This window comes from Mus pahari, chromosome 2 (assembly GCF_900095145.1).
Source record: "Mus pahari chromosome 2, PAHARI_EIJ_v1.1, whole genome shotgun sequence".
Classification (NCBI taxonomy): Eukaryota; Metazoa; Chordata; class Mammalia; order Rodentia; family Muridae; genus Mus; species Mus pahari.
In genome coordinates, this window is record NC_034591.1 from 50,770,323 (window position 1) to 50,783,081 (window position 12,759).

At 42.5% G+C, this 12,759-nt stretch overlaps 1 protein-coding gene across 15 annotated transcripts in view; it reads left to right on the forward strand.

Annotated features, from left to right (window-relative positions):
* LOC115063394 overlaps nucleotides 1-12,759 on the forward strand; it is a 169,323-nt gene that overhangs the window by 50,189 nt on the left and 106,375 nt on the right. For 11 of the 15 annotated variants that reach the window (XR_003843236.1, XR_003843237.1, XR_003843241.1 and 8 more), the window contains one exon: nucleotides 10,110-10,217. The exons of 3 other annotated variants lie outside the window; for them this stretch is intronic. The gene's annotated coding sequence lies outside the window, so the exon portion shown is untranslated. Of the gene's footprint in view, nucleotides 1-5,552; nucleotides 5,566-10,109; nucleotides 10,218-12,759 lie in introns of those variants that run through there. One more of the 15 variants, XR_003843247.1, reaches the window with a different exon arrangement.

The following is a 12,759-nucleotide window of genomic DNA, read 5'->3' on the forward strand; positions in this document are numbered from 1 at the left end:
CTTTCTTTCTTTCTTTCTTTCTTTCTTTCTTTCTTTCTTTCTTTCTTTCTCTTCTTTTTAAATCTTGAGACAAGGCCTCCCTAAGTTGTCCAGACTATCCTTGAACTTGTGATCCTCCTGCCTCAGCTTCTCTTATAGCTAGGATTACAGGTATGTTTCAGAATGCCCAGTTAAGTACCTCCCACCATTTCTAGAAAACCCTTCCCATTCATCTTCTATAAAACAATAGCACTGGCTCTCTTGCCATTTGTGCTTCCCTCACTTGCCTACTAACAGACACACTTAAAGTTTATTATCGCAGTCTGGAAATTGAATATATATATATATATATATATTCAATATATATATATAGTGAAATAATCCAGTGCTTTCAAGATTGCAGCAGGGTTGCTGCTCTGACACACCAGTCTTGGAACTGGACTTGATAAATAATTTGAAAAGCAATTTGGCAGCAAATATGAGGAACTATAAAATGTTCATGTCCTTCAACTTTTTATGTTTTGGAAAAAGTCAGTTCTAAGAAAATAGTCTTGGATGTGGAAAAATATGCAGTAAAATGTATATTGATATGATATTTATAATGTCATGAATTTGGAGAGGTTCAAGATGTCAAACAATATGTGATAGTTAAATAAAATCAATTAGTCTTCCCTTACTATATAAATATATATATATTTGCTTGTTGAAAGGATGGTTATGAAGGTTGGCTAAAAACTAGAAAACTGCTTCCTAACAATGCTACATTTTAAAAATGGGGTCCACAGTTGTATAGATATCCTTAAATATATATTCAAAAATATTTGTATTCAAATATTTGTATACAAAAGATACACATACAAAAAAGTTATATAGTTGTCCTTAAACATGTATTAAAAAGATGAAGAAAGCTGGGGAAATTGTTTAGTCGGTAAAGTGTTTGCCTTTTATGTAGGGGGATCAGGGTTTGATCCCCAGAAGTCCCTTAAATAAAGCACCATGTGATGGTATGTCCTTATAATTCCAGTGTTGGGGACACAGACAGGAAGACCACTAGGGCTTGCTGGCCAGCTAGTCAAGCCTAATTGGTGACCTCTAACCCAGAGAGAGGCCCTGTTTCAAAGGCAATAGGAAGTTGGTACCTGAAGAACTGAGAAAGAGATTGTCCTCTGCCCCCATATGCATGCAAATGTGTGTGCTCACACACACACACATACACACACACACACACACACACACACACACACACACACGCACAGATACATGCACAGTGGGAAGGTTCTCCAAAGGCTCCTGTGTGGTGTGGGATGTTTGACACTCTGCTGGTGAACTGTTTAGAAAGGATTAGGAGATGTTGCCTTTTCGGAGGTGTGTCACTGGGGTGGGCTTTGAAGTTTCCCAGTTAGCTCTCTCTGCCTCATGATGGATGTCTCAGGATTTCTCTCTAGCATCATGCCTGCCTGCTTGCTTCTATGTTCTCCGCCACGATGATCATGGACTAAACTAATCTTCTGAAACCGTAGTCTTAAAACATTTCATTTTATCAGTTGCCTTTGTCTGTCACAACAGTAGAAAAGTAACTAAGACACATGATGAAAAAAATTTAACCCAAATGTTGACATTAAATGCATGGCTAATTAACTTATGTTTTTTCCTCAATCTTAGGTTTTCTGAATTTCAGTTCTATTCTAAATACAGAATATTAAAAAAAAAATAGCCAGCCATTTAAAAAGGCTCTGTCTATAGTATTAGGGGGCTATGGTATTAGGTGGCTAGTCCTGCAGACCATCAGCACCCCGAGGCTCAGTATCCCTTCATTCCAGATTGCTTCCCCTTTCTCTTCCTCCTTGCTGTTGGTGTTGTCCTTCTTACCCTGAAGGTCACCACCACTGGGCAATGAAGGCAAAAAGCAAACAGCTTACGCCTTGTACCTTGACACATATAAGCTAAGTCCCCACCTTAATAACTCTTTTAATTTGTTCTCAGTTTAGCTTCTCTGACCTCCAGTCAGGTTAGTAGACAATATAGTATGTGTTTTAGCATGACTAAAGGACTTTAGTGATTTTTATCTTATTTGTTGAGGTGGGAATCTCTCATGTAGCCCAGATTACCCTTGTCCTTGCTAGTAGCTGAGGATGACCTTGAACTTCTGGTCCTTCTGTTTCTTCCCCCCAGATATTGGGACAGCAGCATGTACCTCATGCCCGATTTACACAGTACTGGAGATGGAACCCAGGGGTTTGTGCATTCTGGGCGAGCACTCTAACAACTGAACACATTGCCAGACCGGTTTTTATTTTATTAGGAACAAAACAGATTTATGGAGCACGTTGCGAGGGGCCATAGACTGGGTAGTAACGAGATTGTTGTTTTTAGCCTAAAGTGATTTGAAAAAGAAAGAGAAAAAAGGGAAACAAACCCAGGAGTTACCTACTGAGCCCCTGGTAAACTCTTGGCCTGTATTACCTCTTTTAATCCTTACTAACCAGGGAAATAAATGTTACATATTGGGAAGATTTGAGGGGTTAAATAATTCACCTAAATTCGCCTTCACAGGAATCTATCAAAATGAAACTTAAACCCTCATATCTCTCATCTCCAGGTCTGCACCCTTAGCTGCTGTCTTGGTAGACAGTCATCAGCTGTCTGATTGAAGATTGGCTGGGTTAACTTATTTTATAGATATTGCCCAGATGAACAAAGATGTAAGTCACCCTAAAACTCACAGTCAGTTGGTGCCAAGGTCTATGCACCCCGACTACCGTCTCTCAGTGCTTCAGAGCTACTTGATGGATAGCCGGTGTCTCAACAACTAGAGAGGCCATAGAATGGATAGGGTTCTTTCTCCAAAACACTATCAGACTCTTCAGCGTGTGTGAGACTGTGGGTGCCCACGTACCATGCTCTCTGAACTGGAGCAGGCGGGCAGCTTTGGACAGTTCATTCTTGCCTCTCACCTTACCAAGGTACCACTCTAACCTGTCTGGCCCTTGAGAGCTTTTTGTGATTTGGCTGTCTCTGCCTTCCCCCTCAATGTCGGAGTGCTGGATTGCAGATGTGTATCACCACATCCAGCTTTTCGTTTTTTAGACATGGGTCCCAGGGATAGGATTTGGGTCTTAAGTACTTTTGCAGGTTGAGCTAGCAATAAAATACTCTAAGTATTTTAACTATGTTGGATATCTGTACTATCCCAGGCTCTCGCTGACAAACTAGACTTAATTTCATCTGCTTTGATTAATGATCTCATTTGAGGGATTTAGAAGTTCTCCTCTGGCGGAAAAAAAAATTCAACTTTTTAAAAATAAAATAAAATTCTTAGTTGTTAAATATCAAGTCAGGTCTTTAAAAATGGCTATTTGGACTTTAAGAATTGAGTCTATTAATAGGAGACATGTACGTTATCAAAAGGAATGTTCCCACAAGTTATGACTAATATTCTTTCAGAGGAAATCACTAACAAAAAGAGATTTTCCATATAACAAGCCATTTATTTCAAGCAGCAAAGTTTAATAAAGATCTGAAATAAATTGGTTGTAACAGGAATTGAATAGAATTTCTCAGAAAACATCATTCATAATGTCCACCAGCCCACCAGTGTTCTTGTGTACCTCCCGTGGCTAGAAAGCCGGGCAGAAAACCATTTTAGTTCCTGGCACAGATGTCAGCAACCAAAACACAACCTTCCTTTTTAACAAACATTTTTGACAGTTTCCTGTGACCCAGACTTTGCTATATACTGTGCACGCCCAGATGTAAGTAAATTACACTCAAAACTGACGCTTGTCTAAAAGACTGAGGCATCTGGTTAAGGAGATGGACCAGGTGATAAAATTCTTGCCTCACTCGGAGTTTGGGCCCAAGAACCCGTGGCTCAAACCAAGAGCATAGCAGTGTGGAGTTGTAATCCCAGCACTGGGGAGGAGGTTCTGTGGAGCTCAGGGGCCAGACAGCTTAGTGAAGTCTGACCCAGTGAGAGACCCTGTCACAAAGAAGAAAGTGAATGGTGTCTGAGAAAGGACAGCTGAGGTTGACCTCTGACCTCCACACACATGCGCAGAGGAAAGGGAAAGAAACAGGCACACACCATTTAAGAAACTAGTGAAGAAACACTCTAAAGCCAACACAACGTCTATTTCCTTGGAGGTTTCTTCTTCCCTGTCATGCTGGGAGGGTGACATGTTGTACAGAAGCGGCAAGTTCAACACTCCTCTTGGTGTGAAAGGGAAGATGAAAGGCTGCTTGAATTGCTGCGGTTGTTGTTAGGCAACGATTCATTCCACTGGAGAATTGGTTCTGCAAAAGGTAGAATTCTAGAAACCTAAAAGGATGGAGGCAGAGTGTTTTCCTGGATAGTTTGAACTTCCTTCAAGGCTTGCTCTTCTCACAGAGCCTGTAAACCTTGAGGGTGGCCTGGCTGACAGCTTAGCCCGAGGAGCTGTCCGTGGTCTGAGAGGTCAGAGGGAAGCATTGCATGTGGGTCTCCGACTTTCCTGGGCGCCACTGTGCTGTCTGATCCGTTGGACTCTGCCTACCACTCAGAACAGATTGAAGAGTTCCAGGCAAGCCCCTCAAAAGGGGCAAGCATTTCACCTTTACATTTGAGCCCAGTTTTCCTGCCTTAGATCAGGAAACAGGAACCTGAATGTCAGTTATTCAGTAAAATCATATCAAATACCTATTTTGTGCACAATGAATTCTAAACATCATGTAGGATCAAAATAACATCTTTGCCCTCAAAGATTTTGCATTCCGGTTATAAGAAACCCCCATGTTAAATAAAAATTAAACAGCTGAAGAACATATAGAGATGACTCAGAGTCCAACAGACAGCCATGGATACAAATGTTTGAAATGGAAGGCAAGGTGATGAGACGGAGGAGGCTTCAAGGCAGACAGGGAGTTTGAGGAAGGGCCTGAAGAAAAGGATGCTCTCTGGAGTAGCGTGTACACAGTCCGTCTTGTTGCCTAAAACAAAACAAAACAAAACTAACATGTCTATTACTTTATATAACTAAGATGTGTGCTATGCATAAATACTTATCTAATGTGTATATAATATATGTATTAAAGAAAAAGAGTTTGAAGGCTGCTTAGTGATTTGTGAGGATGAATGTCTCCACCGCTCATCTGTTGCTATAACAGAATACCACAGACTAGGTAGCTTAGAAAGAAAAGGTCCAAACAAACCAGAAATATGAGTACAGCACATAAGTATGTGAACTCACAGTTCTTGGAGCTGGAAAACCCAAGAGCACAGGACCTTGTGATATCTCCTTATAGCACTTGATAGGGCAACAGGATGGGAGCAAAAGGCAAGGAAGCTAAACTTGATTTTCTGACAACTGACGGTGGTGAAAGTGAACCCTCTGTCCTGAGAACGCGCTGACTCTTGGGAGAAGAACATCAACCCATTCATACGGTCAGGACCCAAGATTCTTCCCGCTGGGTCTCCCTTTCAACACTGCCACACTGTACTAAAGGTTCTAATCTGCAGACCTTTGGTGAAACCATTGAAACCACAGCAGATATGCACATGCTTGTGTGTGTGTGTGTGTGTGTGTGTGCAGCTGGTGGTGGAGAAGAAAGGTCTAGAATTCATAGTGACTTTCAGGGGTTTTATTTGTTTATTTATTTATTTAATACGAGTATACTGTCTCTGTCTTCAGACACACATCAGAAGAGGGCATCAGATCCCAATACAGCTGGTTGTGAGCCACCCAGTGGTTGCTGGGAACTGAACTCAGGACCTCTGGATGAGCAGTTAGTGCTCTCAACCACTGAGCCATCTCTCCAGCCCTCAGGTTTGTTTTTTTTTTAGACTTTCAATTGTTTTTTACATGTACACATACACACACAAACACAAACATTTTTGTTGTTTGAAACTTTTTCCAGAGAGGATACATTCATTCCTAATTTATTGTAATTTTTAAAAAGTTTATTTAAAAAATAGTTAAGGGTTGGTTTTGGAGCTGTGAAGGAAGGGGCTATATCAGGGTAGAACAGCTGAAGAAAGTGCCTTCAGCTTGGAGGAACTGAGTACCAGACATAGGAGCCGGAGTCTTTTGTCTCCGACCAGGAATGATGGCAAGCCATGGAAAATTTGTCAGGGATGAGTATCTAGCTGCACAAGTATTCATTTATTAGCAAGAATACTGAAGTCCTAGCAAATGAGATAAGAAGTACCTGTCTTGCGAGACATGGAAGGCCATGGTGGCATCTCCTACAGAGAACCACAGTGTGAAACCCATTGCTGCGTCTGTCAGCAAACTAAAAAACAGACGTGCTGTCAGATCCAGTGATGAACATCTGCTTGTACTTGGTCCTTAATGTTAATTTTACTATAAATCCTTATGTACCACTTGACATCTCTGATGAAAGATTGAAATGTAAGAGAGAGTATTCCAGCCCCATCCCCGGTATATGAGAAAGGACTGAGTGGATTTTTAAAATTTGAATAATGATGACTTGATTTTTAAAGAATGACAGTTCATAATGTATCATTTCTTCTTGTCTTGGATCGATTGACAAATCGCTTTCTTAAAAGTTGGCTTCTAATTATAGCACACTGCAAACACTATATATGTTGTGCTTTGTACATATATACAGATGTGTTTGTACAATAGGCACAATGGGACAAAAATCTGTGGATCCCTTTGGATGGTAAGTATGAGGGGACAATTTGTGTGACTGACCCTTAGGCATGGTGACTCATTCTGAGGGGCTGGATTCTAGGTGAGGTAGCTTTCTTCTTGACTAAGACTGAAGAAGGGCACATCAGACAGTCCTGATGCCAAGTGATGCTTGACAAAGACTTTAACTCCTGAAATGATCCTGTAACCAGGAATGCTATGTAAAATATACAAGTATATGACAGCAGGAGGTGCTTGTTACTTTTCACTTCCCCTTCCTCCAGGCATCATGAGGACATTTAGTCCCCAGTTTTCCCCTCAGTCCACATTTCCTGCCAAACATCCCAAGGTGTCTGTTGTAGAGTTGGTAGATGAAAAAAAACTTTGAGATAGGGTCTCAACTATGTATTTCTGGTTGGCCTGGAACTTGCTGTATAGACCAAGCTCGCCTTGAATTCACAGAAATCTTTCTGCCTCTGCCTCTTCTGTCTTTTCTGCCTCCGCCTCCGCCTCCGCCTCCGCCTCAGCTTCAGCCTCCGCCTCAGCCTCAGCCTCTGCCTCCTCTGCCGATTAAAGGCATTCACCCCCTCACTTGGCTGATGGGTGAAATTCTTCATGGACAGAACTGAGTTTTCTTGCATGGTGACAGGAAAACAAATAGGAACAAGAAAAAAAAAAAATGAAGAAATTTTCAAAACCATATGGGAAGAGATTCCTGATTCCTTCGGTTCTATATCCCTTTCTTCTGTATTCTTTATCATCCGTTAAAAGGCCTTTCTGCCCCCTCTTCCCACAACATACAAGGACAACAGGAAGTATGTGGCCCCTCTCTGTCAAGAGAAGGCAGAGATGCAAGGTGACTCTGCACCCTGCTCGGTTTGACACATGTAGGCCTGCCTTATGAAGACATTCTTCACAATAAATGTGTTTTCTAACAATTTTCATGTAGTTTGGAGGCTGGAGGTTAATCTAGAGGTAGACATTTTCTCTGTTAAGAAGCCCTGGTTTAGATACGTAGTATCCCAAACAAACAGCTAGGCCTAGGGCTGAGAAGATGCTCAGCAGGAAAAAGATATGCCAAGCAAGCATAAAGACCAGAAGTCAATCCCCAGCACCCATGTAAGTGCCAGGTGGCCATAATAGCCCACCTCGAAATCCAGATCCCAGGAAGGCAGAGAAAAGGGATTCCCACAACAGGCTGGCTAGCTGGACAAGACAATTGATGGACTCTGAGTTCAGTGGAGAGACCCTGCCTCAATAAGTAGAACACAGCCAAGACTTCTGGTGTCAATGACGTTCTTGGACTTCCATGTGCAAGAGCATATATGTGCCCTCATAAAACATTTATAACCACACACTTACATACTCAAAGACAAAGCAAAATTTTATGTGTGTGTGTGTGTGTGTGTGTGTGTGTGTGTGTGTGTGTTGCATACCTGGAATCCTAGCATTTGGGAAGTAGAGCCAGGAGGAGTTTGATTTTAAAGCTTGGTTACATAGCACCAGCCTATCTCAGAAGTTAAAAACAAAAACAAGCAACATTTTCACCTACTACTCATGATGATCCTGACAAGAAATGAGAATTCAATCCATCAACACTAGTACTAGCCAAGTTGAGTAAAACAGATAGTGCTCATCAGTAGCGCTATAGTGAACAGTCTATGCCTTCAGAATAATTCATCTCATGTGGGTGGGCCTGGCCTCCATCTCTCTTCTCACTCTTTAGCCCCTGTCTCTTCTCCATCCTGTTTCCCTCCCTGGTAAATAGACAGCGTGTAAATTCTAAAGGGTGTGCATTCACATCTGCTGCTCTACTTGCCAGTTTGTGTGTGTGTGTGTGTGTGTGTGTGTGTGTGTGTGTGTGTAGAAGGGTGCATGGGGGGCAAGAAGGAGAGTTGTCCCACCTGTGTGCAAAAGAGGGAAACTGGAAAAGCTTTTTCTTGAGTCTGACGCTCTTCTACTATGTAAACCTTTCTGTAAATGACAAAAACTTAATCAAACACTAGGGGAAAAAATCCCCTAGTTGTTTTATCTTTTACTTCCTTCCCTTCTTCCCTCTTCATGTACCCTCACCATGCCTTCCTTCCTTCCTTTTTCTTTTTCTTTTCTTTATTTCTTCCTTTTTTTATTTTTGTTTTTTTTTTCAAGGTTTATTTATTTATTATATGTAAGTACACTGTAGCTGTCTTCAGACACTCCAGAAGAGGGCGTCAGATCTTGTTACGGATGGTTATGAGCCACCATGTGGTTGGGATTTGAACTCCGGACCTTCGGAAGAGCAGTCAGGTGCTCTTACCCACTGAGCCATCTCACCAGCCCCGCTCTTCCTTTTTTTAAAAAAAGAAAGACAAAATCTTGCTATGTAGTCCTAGCTATCCTTGAACTTGAACTTGCAGCAATCCTCCTGCCTCAGCCACCCAACTGCTGGGATTACAGATGTGACTTGGGAAAGGGTCTTTATAAGTGCAGAAACTATTGTGTGTTTGCAATACCATTTTAAAAAATTAGATGAGATACCTGAAGATGCTCTATAGGAAACATTTTGGACCCCCCCACACACACACAAAAAAACCCCCAAGAACCCTTTGCCTTTAGCTCATCTATTTATATATCCATGTGTTTGAGATCGAACATACAACTATATGCAAAGCACAAGGCTTCCTGTGAGGAGGCTGCTCTAGCTCCAGGTCCCCAGAAGCAACAAAACAAATACCCTATTCATTGCTCGATGACATCAGCCAGCTCCTGCCTGGTGACCTAAAATGAGTTGAGGGACCCTACTGTCTTCACTTCATTTGTGCCTGCCTTCTGAGTTCTCCAGCAAAACTTATTTTTTTAAAAACATAATTAACATTTTTGTTATACTTAATCTGGCAAGTAATTATATACTTATTATAATACAATGTTTATCATTTAATTATATAAACTTAATTATTAAGAAGTACTGTGAATGTATAGGATTCTTAATAGATTCACATTATCATAAAATATGGGATTTATTTATGTCATTATTACCTTGTCTTTACCTATCATTGTTGGTGGTCATCACAGTGGTTTTTGAGATGGGATCTCACTGTATTGCTCGGTCTAACCTTGAACTCCTGGACTCACGCCATCCTCCTGAGTCCCAACTACCCCGGGGACTGTCAGTGTGTTCCAGCATACCCGGCTTTATTTACCTATTTTTAAGTGTTGTAAATGCTTCAAAATTTAAACTTTGTAATACAATTGTTGCATGATCTTTTCTTGGGAGAATTTCCTTAGCTTTTCCCTTTCTAATCACCAGGAAGCTGAGAAAGCCCGTCCTGTGTCCAAGCTGAAGAGCATTGGTATACAACGTTTCAATGCGAGGGGGGCTATAAAGACTCCTTATCCTCCCAGCCTTCTTTACTACGGTTTTGTTGATTGTCTCCCTCATGTTCGCTTGCCAGCAATAAGCAGAAATATAGCTGGGGCTGTGTCAAAAAAAATTCATTGGCCACATTCATTCGTCTTCACCAGGGTTTCCTCAGCAGTGCCCCCGAGCAGGGACCGCGCCAGCCAGCAGAAACAGCTAGTTGTTGTCTACAGTGAAGAATAATTGGAAGCATGGTGCCTGCTTCTTTTCCTGTGAGTAACAATCCATCCATTTAACATTCTTTCAGTGCTCTTGAACTCTGTGGTAGAGCCTGTGTTCCCGGCTCAGTTGGGGCCAATCCGAGAAATGCCGACCTTCCTGCCTGCTGCTGGCCCATTCAGTGTGGAGAAGGGACAGCCATCTGATGGCCTGCCTCTTCTACACAGAGCTAGTGACAGGCCACACTAGCATCAGGCTGGGAAATGCTAAGCTGGGGGGGGAATCGTGATAAAATTTATGACAGTTATATGTTAATATTTCCCCTCAATCACAGAAAGGTTGGACAACTTTGCATGTTCTTCTCCCTGTACCACATGACATTCTTTCATCTTTTCTGGCCAAAGTATATTGATTTTGTAAACACTCCATAAAATGTTGCCTATTCTCTTCTCATATAGAAAAATATGGTTTGTATGTTATTTGCTAATCAAAAACATGTGTTTGTCTCTGTGCAGATAATGAGCTTTGGAGTCTCTAGTCCTGGCCATCTTTGCGTGTTTTTCCTGTCCTTTTCTAGAGAGTTCTGATAGGAGGTCATCCAGGCCTACCATCGTGATTGTTTGTGCTGCCACATGCTCCTTGGCTTTTGATTTCCCCTTTTAATTTTGTGCTTTGTTTGCAGTACAATGAGCTTACAATTTTTTAACAGCTTTTCTAATTTTTTTTTTGTATTTATTCCATGGGAATTAGGCTCCCGTGCCTATAAAATAACCAGAGAATGGTCGTGTAATAAATAGAAATGCCGCCAGGCGGTGGTGGCACATGCCTCTAATCCCAGCACTTGGGAGGCAGAGGCAGGTGGATTTCTGAGTTTGAGGCCAGCCTGGTTTACAAAGTGAGTTCCAGGACACCCAGAGCTACACAGAGAAACCCTGTCTCGAAAAACAAAAAACAAAAAAACAAAAACAAAACAAATAAATAGAAATGCCTTTTTCTTAAACGTGAAGATATTTGGAGAGAGGGGGTCTGGGTCTGGTGTACTGGCTCCGCAATTGTCGTCTGAGATGCAGAAGTCCGTCTTCCCCGACAGAGATGGGGTTGTCATCTGTGTTCCCATCCCCCCATCTTTTATCAGGTCATAGCTGTGACATGGCGCCTCCAGCTGCAGCTCTCACTCGTGTGTTCCAGACAGGAAGTGGAGAAAGAGGACTATCAACTGGAAAAGTTTCCAGTTCAGTTCTCCCTCAGCAGGTCCCATCCACTACATCCCTGACCTCAAATTGAAGCAAACTGGAGGACTGGGCTGTAGTTCAGGGATGGGGCGTTTGCCAGCATTCACAGCCCCTCAATTCAGTCCTCAGCACTGCAAAGGAAGACGGAAGGGCACTGGAGGGGCTATTACTCTTGAATCCAAGCTCATTGCCCCGTCATATTAAAGTAAGGCAGACATGTTCTGTGTAACACCAGCAGGCTCTGCCTGGAGCCTCCATCATTGGTTCCTAGTCTGTGCATGTGGCCTTGCACCTGACCTTAATGCTGCCACCCCCAGCATTTTGGATTGGGTTGGCATACATCTCCCCAGTCATCTATTCCCTATCTCTTGTCACTTTCTTGAGATAATTTCCTTTCTTGAGATAATTCTTTGTTCTTGCCTTTCTCTACTGAGAAATGAATCATCAGAAACGGTGGAACCATGGGTGGGACACATTGTAGCTTGCTCTCTCTATCAGCTTTTCTTGTAACCATGGCAAAAATACTGGACGAAAGCAACCTGCCTCAAGAGAGCTTTGATTTGGCTTAAGGTTTCAGTCCATCACGGCGGGGCGAGCTTGGGAGAAGAGTTCACAGAGGTGGGAGTGTGAGCAGGCAGGGTAGTCCCATAGTGGCAGCAAAAGACAGGCAGAGAGGGGGATAGGTGTGGCACCATCGACGAGCAGTCACCCTCAGAGGTCCATTCCTGGTTGCCTAGTTGTCCTCTCACTAGACCGTGTGTGTGTGTGTGTGTGTGTGTGTGTGTGTGTCAGAAGATGCACGCACGCTTGACGAAATGCCTGTGGGCGTGTGGAGATCAGAAGACAATTTGTGGGAATCAGGTCAGTTCTGTTGTTTGGCCAGGTGAGTCCCAGGGGTGGAACTCGGGTCATGGAGCTTCGTAGCACGCACCTTTGCCTGCTGAGCCATCCAGTCGGTCTCGCAGTTGTTCTTTGAGGGACTGAAAACCTTCCATGAAAGGCTTGTGGGGCAGTCGGGTTTGGCTCTTTCAGAAACTTGCATATGAAAGGTAGCTTCATGTTACTCAGTGAGATCACTTATCTTTTTCTTTGCGTTCTACATTTCTGTGAGTGTGTGGCTTGTGAAGGAAGGCTTTTCTCTCTTGTCTGGTTCCCACTCACACCTTCCACTTCATGCCACAGCAGAACACAAGTTCCCAGCAGCAATCAAGGATCCTAAAATTAACCTAAAGACTTCAAGTGGTACCGGTTAGATAAGAAAGCTGATGGTTACTTACCACAGGGACAAAATGAAAGGAGAGACTCAAGTTTTAAATTAAAGCCGTACAACTTCAACCCAACTTTTCTCTTCTGATTTATTTTT